At 41.9% G+C, this 8,148-nt stretch overlaps 1 non-coding gene across 1 annotated transcript; it reads left to right on the forward strand.

Annotated features, from left to right (window-relative positions):
* The first annotated feature begins 7,313 nt into the window (after positions 1 to 7,313).
* Positions 7,314 to 7,386, forward strand: TRNAR-CCU. The gene has a single exon. It is a non-coding gene; the product is annotated as a tRNA-Arg (tRNA).
* The last annotated feature ends 762 nt before the right edge of the window (positions 7,387 to 8,148 follow it).

Here is an 8,148-nt window from a genome sequence, read left to right on the forward strand (position 1 = left end):
CACACAGGAGAGGTGGTGGATGTGCGGGCTGGACGCGTTGATCATGCCGCGGATGCTTTCAGCACCGAGCTGGTGGCCGTAATAAAGCTAAATGCTTGGCCTCAAAATAATAATAATAAAAGCGGTCCAGTTCTTTTGGCTATTTTTCAAAGAAATGGGAACTATATCTTTTTGACGATCGTGATTCTCAGGAGACCTAAGTGTTGTTACGCAACTTACCTTAGTTTTGTTTACACCATAACTTACCTTTGCTAAACTCTCCACGCCCCCCTAATATTCAACAAGGTGGGTCCCCTCCCTTGATTTCCTCCAACCGAAGAAATCTATACGTGGATATATGCCCGGGTTGTTACGATCCCTATAAATAGGGATCCTTTGAAACCTCATAGATCATAGTTCGTCCTTCTGCGCCGCCCAAAGCAGCAAGACCGAAGGACGGAGCAACCCAAGAATCGAGCAAGACCGAGCAATGGAGCCAAACATGAATCCTCAGGTAACTCCCCACGATCTCCTGCTGCAGCCGCTGCTATTTTTCATGCCACGATTTTAATCCCATGATCTCTTGCTGCAACCCCACTCGTTGTTTGCATATTCATGTAACTCAGCATGTTTTTGGGGGCGTTAGGGGAGGGCGCTAGGATTTGTTTCCTACCAGATTGGCAGTTCATTGATTAATTCCACGCTAAATCTTAGGTTCTGGTCTTGTCGATGCCAATTAGGGCAGCGGGCGCTTGCCTTCTTTTTTCCTTCCGCACGAGTTATGGAAGGCATCGATGACCCATGTTTTAATTCCATACTACTGACCATGATTAGCGCCTAGAGTTGAGGAGACCATGGTTGGATAGTTTTTTTTATTTTCGAATCTTGATTTTATTTCAGATCAGCGCCTTGCAATGGAGATTACCTTTCAAACACAACCAAGCTGAATCTAATGCTAGTATTTGCACATTCATGGAACTCAGCTTGCTTGTAAACAAATTACCTCATGAAGTAGCATAGAGCATAATTTTTATGTTGGTATATATAAGCTATATTCGTCTGTATGAGTGTTTAAATTGTATACCATGCTGAATCTAATCACACTTGCACATCCATTGAACCCAGGATGCTTCTTTGCCGCCATATGAGGAGTTCATAAAGGGATTAAACACGCAGCAAAGGATGTACATCCAGTTGATAGGACAGGGTGGACTTCTCAAGACACCTAGCATCAAAATCAGACGTGTACTGTGCATGGCCATCGCTAATTCATATGATGCAGAGCAGGAAGCCTTTATCATCAACGGGAGACCACATGTAGGATCACACTAGAAGATGTAGCGCATATAACAGGCATATGCCCTGCCATGGGAAGAAGCACGTCCCTTCAAATCTTGATGATAATATGGAGTTGTGGAAGAAACTGAAAGACCGTAATGACACCAAAATAACTTTCAAAGGATTGCTAGCCAAGATGAAAGGCGACAGCACACCAAATTTTGTCAGGCCATTTGTCTTGTACACCATAGGCAAATATGTATGCCGAACAAAAGAGGAGTATGTGGATAACAAATATATTGGGATTGTTAGAAACGTTGAGACGATAAAGGGCACAAATCTTGGACAGCTAACGCTTGACTATCTTATGGATAGAGTGAAGAATTTTGTAAATGGCGAGGCAATTCTGGAGGGGAATCTAGCACTGCTGCAGGTAACTCGTAGTAGTACAATTATCACTTATCTAACATATATTACATAATGTACGAGATTATTTGTAAACTGCTTTTGTTGTCATGCAGACATAGTACTACGAGAAGTTCAGAGTGCACCAATTCGACTCTAGCATCTCGTATGAATCAAGGTTAAGGCTGCTGATCCAGAACTGGAGCAAGGAGAAGGCAAAAAAGGTTGACAATATAATCCAGAATAATTATCTTGGAGTTGGAGAGGTAAAATGTCAGCACATTGCCTGGATTATGTAACATGTATATTTTCTAAATCATACTAACGAAACTAAACTGCAGTATGTTGAGAACCTGATGAGGCCTTTCATTCCAGCACGAGATGGTACGCTGGCCAAACCAAAGACTGGCGCTCAAGTAAATGAGTTACATCAGGCACCCAATATATATATTGTAACATTGCAACTAGTATGAACTTATATGATTCTAACTGTTTCAAAGTCTCAGATGAAGGTACTCGTCGGATGTGTATTGACTGATTTGCAAGAAGTTGCCTCCCTCGTGTGGGAGGCTGGTGCACAACAAGTTGATAGGATCTGCACCCTTGAAAAAAAATGGATGAGTGCCTTAGGCGTACCCATACAAATGGCAAGCTCACAGAGGACCTCGTCAAAGAATTGAACGTAAGCCTAGAATTATGAGATTAGTATATATAATTGGAAATTTAAGTTTACAAGGTTTTTTCTAAATTAGTTTACTATGAAAACACCCCAGACTAACATGTATTTTTTAAAGACAAAACGCGACGAAATGTTTCCAGGACTGGAGGACATACATCTTTCTGACCTCGGGGCACCTTCACACCCAATGGAGGCCTCTGTTGAGAATGCTGAGCAGGATTCTGACCAGGGGAAACAAAATGATGTCACGGAGGTCGCTGCTAAGCACCATTGTAAGCAGGGAATAAATAATGATGACATGGATCCCCCAATGAAGAACCTTGATGAAGAGTTTGACATACGCATGTTAAATTAATTATGAAACAACCATTGTCGTTTCAGAAATGACATGTGATCTTGCACGTACAGGATGAAGCATTAGAAAGAGCTGAAAGAAAACTCAAACATGATCTCAGTGGTATTCATAAGCTTCTGAAAGAGGTGGATGATATCCAGGGTGCTCCTAGTTTGGATAAGCAAATGCATTCCAAAGCCACCACAAGCCTTGAAGAATTCCAGGTGATGCACATTTTACCTATAATTGAGCAAGAATATGCTAAAGGCTAACATGCGGTTTATTTCGTATGACAGATTCCGTTCAACATATGGAGTAAGCAGCACTCTGTGAAGGCTACAGGATCGCGAGAGCCCGAAGAGCCCAGTGCCTTCGCAGATGATGACAGCCATGATGAATCCATTCGAAAGCAGCAAGAAGTAAGTGTGGTTGAATCAACGCCACCATATCATGGGGGTGAAAAGAAAAATATGGTATTGCAATTATTTAAGAATGACGAGTATGCTTCGTACGATACTAAGAAGAAAAAAAAGGAAAAACAAGACTCCATCAGAGTCTACAAATGGTTCCGAGGACACGAACAATAAAAAGAGGAAAATCGGCTCTAGCAACTTAAAAAAGAGGTCAGAAGTTAATGAAACCCCAAGGGACCAGCTAGATGTGGTTCGACAGGATTTCGTGGCGTCACTGATCAACAGTACAAATCATGAAAAACAAATGGTCTTAGTTGATGACATTGTCGTGCTATCGAAGCATTTGCAATGACTCACCCAAAAAGATGGATCTGAAGAAGCCGTATGGTTGGGTGACGAAGATATTTCACAAATTAGCTTATGAAGTTTCATTTTTGTACAATACAATTAACTTGATTATTGTTGTAGGTGGTTGATACTGTGATCCAGTTCATGCGTCATGATGACCCAATTGACACAAGGGACGGCCAACTGGTTTACATTGAGAGGGTGGCCGGCGTCGCTAAGCTCGAAGAGATGGTAGGATAGATGAGTGCTACGAGAACGCTTTGGCAGGCATTCCTGAAACAACACAAGGCACCAGCTACCTGAAACATGATATGGTATTTTAACTTGACTTTGAACAAATTTTTTCTATTACTATACACGTTAATCTAATTATCTGTGCAATCCAGGTTTTCCTACTTACGAAGAGCCAAAACATCCACTGGTTACTTGTGGTCGTAAACCCCAGAAGGAAGGAGATTCAGGTTCTTGATTCACTTTTCCACTATATGGTACCAAAGAAGTACATAACGTGGTGAGAATTTTAACATATTTAATTATAACAAAGGATTTGACATCGTATGTAAGTATTAGTCATAGGCAACTTCTCATCCCATTGGGCTTGCAGGTACGTGGGATGGAAGCACATCTGAGAGCAGCGAGGCGAGTCAATGGGATAGAAAGCAATGCATGGGAAGACATTATCGTGACGAAATGGCCAGTACGGAACATTAATGTGCCAAAATCCGATGAAACGTCAGTCAAAAATATTAGCTTTTGTTTTTGTTTTAGATTGTTAATATCTGAAATGCTGATCTAACAACATAAAATGTTGCAGTTCATGTTGTGCACTGTACATGCTGAAGAACATCGAATTATTTACGGGACTAAAACTAAGTAAGCAATATGACGAAGTACGTATAGTAACACCTAAAATTATGTCATTTTCTCAAGGTAAAGGAATGATACTAACATATCCTTGCATGCAGGCATACATCGAGAAATTCCGAAAAGAGCTACCTGTTGTGCTTGTCGATTCACCCTACAACAAAATGAAATACAGGAATAGGTTCAAGCAGTACCATGCTAGGCTATCAGATGCAGCTGCGGTTGAAGACGACGAAGATGCAAGCAGTTAGTCCAGCAGTGTGGAGTGTTCACTTGGCCATAAAGCGATAGAGTAGGGTGTGGTTGGGTTTTAGTCCTGATCGAAGAAGGTTTCCTAGCCGTGTTCTTAGTCCATTGCACACGAGTCAAGTTGTAAACCTTTAATAATATTGGTTACTATATTTTCCTTGAAATAAATTTGGTCTCTACGGGATCTCGTAGAAATCTATATTTGCATTTTAGTACCATGTGACAGTAATTGTGCCTGGGGCAACCCTAGAAGAATAATGGATTATGATATGTCTATTTTCATACGAGAGACAAAGGTACGAGCACGAGCATAGCCTCACAATAGAAGTCAAAAATACTGCGTGATTCAACACGCAATCCCAGCTATGTCTGGTAGGCAGGCCGCAAAGCCAAAAAAATAGAGCATAGGATAACAAGAGTAAAGCACGTACCATAGGGGGCCTCTGCAGGTGCTGCAACGCTGAATTGAAGCGGTCACCTTAAGGAGCACAGTGGTGTGGACATGGTACATCCATCCTGCCTCACGGAATCACATAGCATGTTCTGTCATAGCCTTGCAAAACAAAGGAAAAATTACTACTTGTACTAACCTTGTCAAGTGTGTGCATGTAACAAATGTTGGACATAACTAAACACGGGAGAATGAAATGCAACATATGGAAGAATCAAATGCTCATTCCTTTCTCTCTGCTTTTTGCGAGGACCATTACTCTCCCTTTAACAAGGCTAAAACATCATAATAAGAATTAACAACAATCTTGAAAAGGTGGATATCCCATGTGAATCTAATTTTTTATATAAAGCACATGCCAAGTCTGTTGATCCCAGTCCAGCAATTGCACAAGAAGAAGCGAGCATCATAAATATTGAGCAACATAAGCTATGAATTGTTTATAGTACATTCCAAAATTAATAGCTTATCATCTCTATTGATCTCCAAATCTCACCTATCAGCCAAATTGTTTATAGTACATTCCAAAATTAATAGCTTATCATCTTTATGGATCTCCAAATCTCACCTATCAGCCAAATTGAAAGAATACATGTTGAATGCAACGATTGAACGTTCGTAGATCATGCAGTCGGGGCTGGATGAATGGGGCTGGCTGTCGGGGCCGGCGGCCGGCTTCATCTAGTCCCGCAGAACATGATCCATACCCAACCACCTTGCCATCGGATAAGATGCATGGCCAGATCAAAGCTGCAGCCATGGCGGAGAAATGATATGTGTAGACGACGCAAACAACCAATTGGGGTGTGGGAAAGTGGTTGCCTATAACGTTGTGGCTATAGGCACCCGCATGGAGGACTGGGAGGTGGGATGGCGCCGACTCTTCACCGGCGGCCACCGCGGGGAGGGCAGTGGGCCTTCTCTAGTGTTCGTTGAAAAGGTGGTGTGAGATCGCGAGGGAATTGGGGTGAAGGAAGGGAGGGGCCGCGACATGCGGCTAGATCCTGCCGGCGACGAGGGAGGGAGGGGCCGCGACGCGCGGCTAGATCCTGCCGGCGGTGAGGTAGGTAAGGGGCCGCGACGAGCGGCTAGATCCTGCCGGCGAGGATTAAAACCCTAGCGGCGGCGAGGAATAAACCCTAGCGAACAGGATAAAAATCAAACTGAAAATAGCCCTGAAATTTGTACCGAGAATACCCTCGAAATATTTGGGAGGGAAAATCAGATCAGTTCGAAATATTTTTTCTTCCGAAAATGCCCCTCGGAGTCTGATATAATACACGTAACATCAGCATATTGCATCGGATCTGGACCATCGAATTCATTCCGACGGACGGTCCATATCGTCCGGATGCACTGTAAAATGACTCAAATCACAAGGAGAGCCATGGCCCCTGCTCGCCCACTCCCTCTGCATCGACTAGCAGTAGATTTGAATTGTAAAATCTGTAACCCACGACCATGTTGCCATTAAGGACTATTTGGAATGGAACAATATTGACCCCTCTATGCCTCGTCCATCTGGAACAATATGTATTAGAAGTGGATGTGCACGCTTTGTTGCGTCGTTTTCTCTCCAGTGTTTCACATTTATGTTTCGCTTCCATGGTTAAATTGAAGTTCTATTTTACCTATATATGCAAAAATTTCAGGATAAGTTATCCATGCTGCAAATAGGGTAAAGAAATAGAATTGTATAGTTGAGTAAGCAAATCATATATACGATGAAATTACACCTAGTGCCAACCGACTTCAATTATGGCTTGACGAAATACTTCTTAATAATAATTTCCTAATTATTGAAAAAGCCTTATAAACTATAGTGCGGTTTTATATAATTTCTCATCTTATCCATTTAATCTGATTGATTTAATTGGAATTCCCTCCTCACATCTCCAAAATTTGATCAAGATGTCTGTACATTTCCACAATTCCTCTCTCTTGCAGAAGTTCCGAGCCATAATATAAACAAGTCATATTTTGCAAATCTAACCGAAGAAAGAGTGTATTGACATGACCCTGAAGCCAAGGTAGTAAGTAAAAATTAAATAAGTGGACACGCTGAAAGATAGACAACAGCATAGAGGTATTTGATACGATAGTGAATAGTAAGCACAACACTTTTCTATTTTGCCAAACACAATTTTACCAACCAATAAAATAGAATGGTCAAAAGAATTGGCTAAGCTAGGTTGGTGTGGGCCTTCTTCTGGTTGTCGTCAACGAGCTTGACGTCACCGCACCCGGGTCATTTTTTATGGATTCAGTCGCCACTTGCTAGAAAGTTCTACACCACTACAATGGAACATATGAGCGCCTGTAGCTCAGTGGATAGAGCGTCCGTTTCCTAAGCGGAAGGCCGTAGGTTCGACCCCTACCTGGCGCGTCATTTCATTTTTGCTGTACTGTTTCAAATCTAATTACCTGGCTTCAATTCTTTTTAGCTGATTGTCTTCTGCCAAAGCTTTCTAGCAAAGCTGGCCGTGAGTCTTCTCCCTAGAAATTAGTGAATTATTGGATTTGCTACTGTTTGAGTGCTAATTGACTGACTTTGCACACTCGCTTGTCTATAATTTGGCTCTACTGTTTCAAAGCTAATTACCTGGCTTCAATTCTTTGATTGATTATATAGAAAACACTCCAAAATTGACCATGAAATTCTTTCAACTAAGCATGTTTCCTTGCTAGCATATATTTTCTTGCCTTCAAAGAGAAATAAATATAGTCATGCAATTCCTGTTTGAGTCTACAACATTTTTTTTGCGAATTGAGTCTACAACATTAATCAATGTTGATGATATCACTTATCGTTGCCGTCTCGGTCAGCTAAGGATAAGAGATTAATCGGAAATCGGCTGATTAATTGATACGATAGCATAGAGGTATTTGATACGATAGTGAGTAGTAAGCACAACACTTTTCTATTTTGCCAAACACAATTTTCCCAACCAATAAAACAGAATGGTCAAAAGAATTGGCCTAAGCTAGGTTGGTGTGGGCCTTCTTCTGGTTGTCGTCAACGAGCTTGACGTCACCGCACCCGTGTGGGCCTGGTCGTTGTCGGACTTCTTAAACCTATACCACCGTGTGCAGTGTGCTGGCCATTAAGTAGACGAGGTTCACGGCGGCGATGACGGTGGTGACCAGG

The sequence above is a fragment of the Triticum dicoccoides genome, chromosome 5B (genome assembly GCF_002162155.2).
Source record: "Triticum dicoccoides isolate Atlit2015 ecotype Zavitan chromosome 5B, WEW_v2.0, whole genome shotgun sequence".
In the NCBI taxonomy this organism is placed as follows: domain Eukaryota; kingdom Viridiplantae; phylum Streptophyta; class Magnoliopsida; order Poales; family Poaceae; genus Triticum; species Triticum dicoccoides.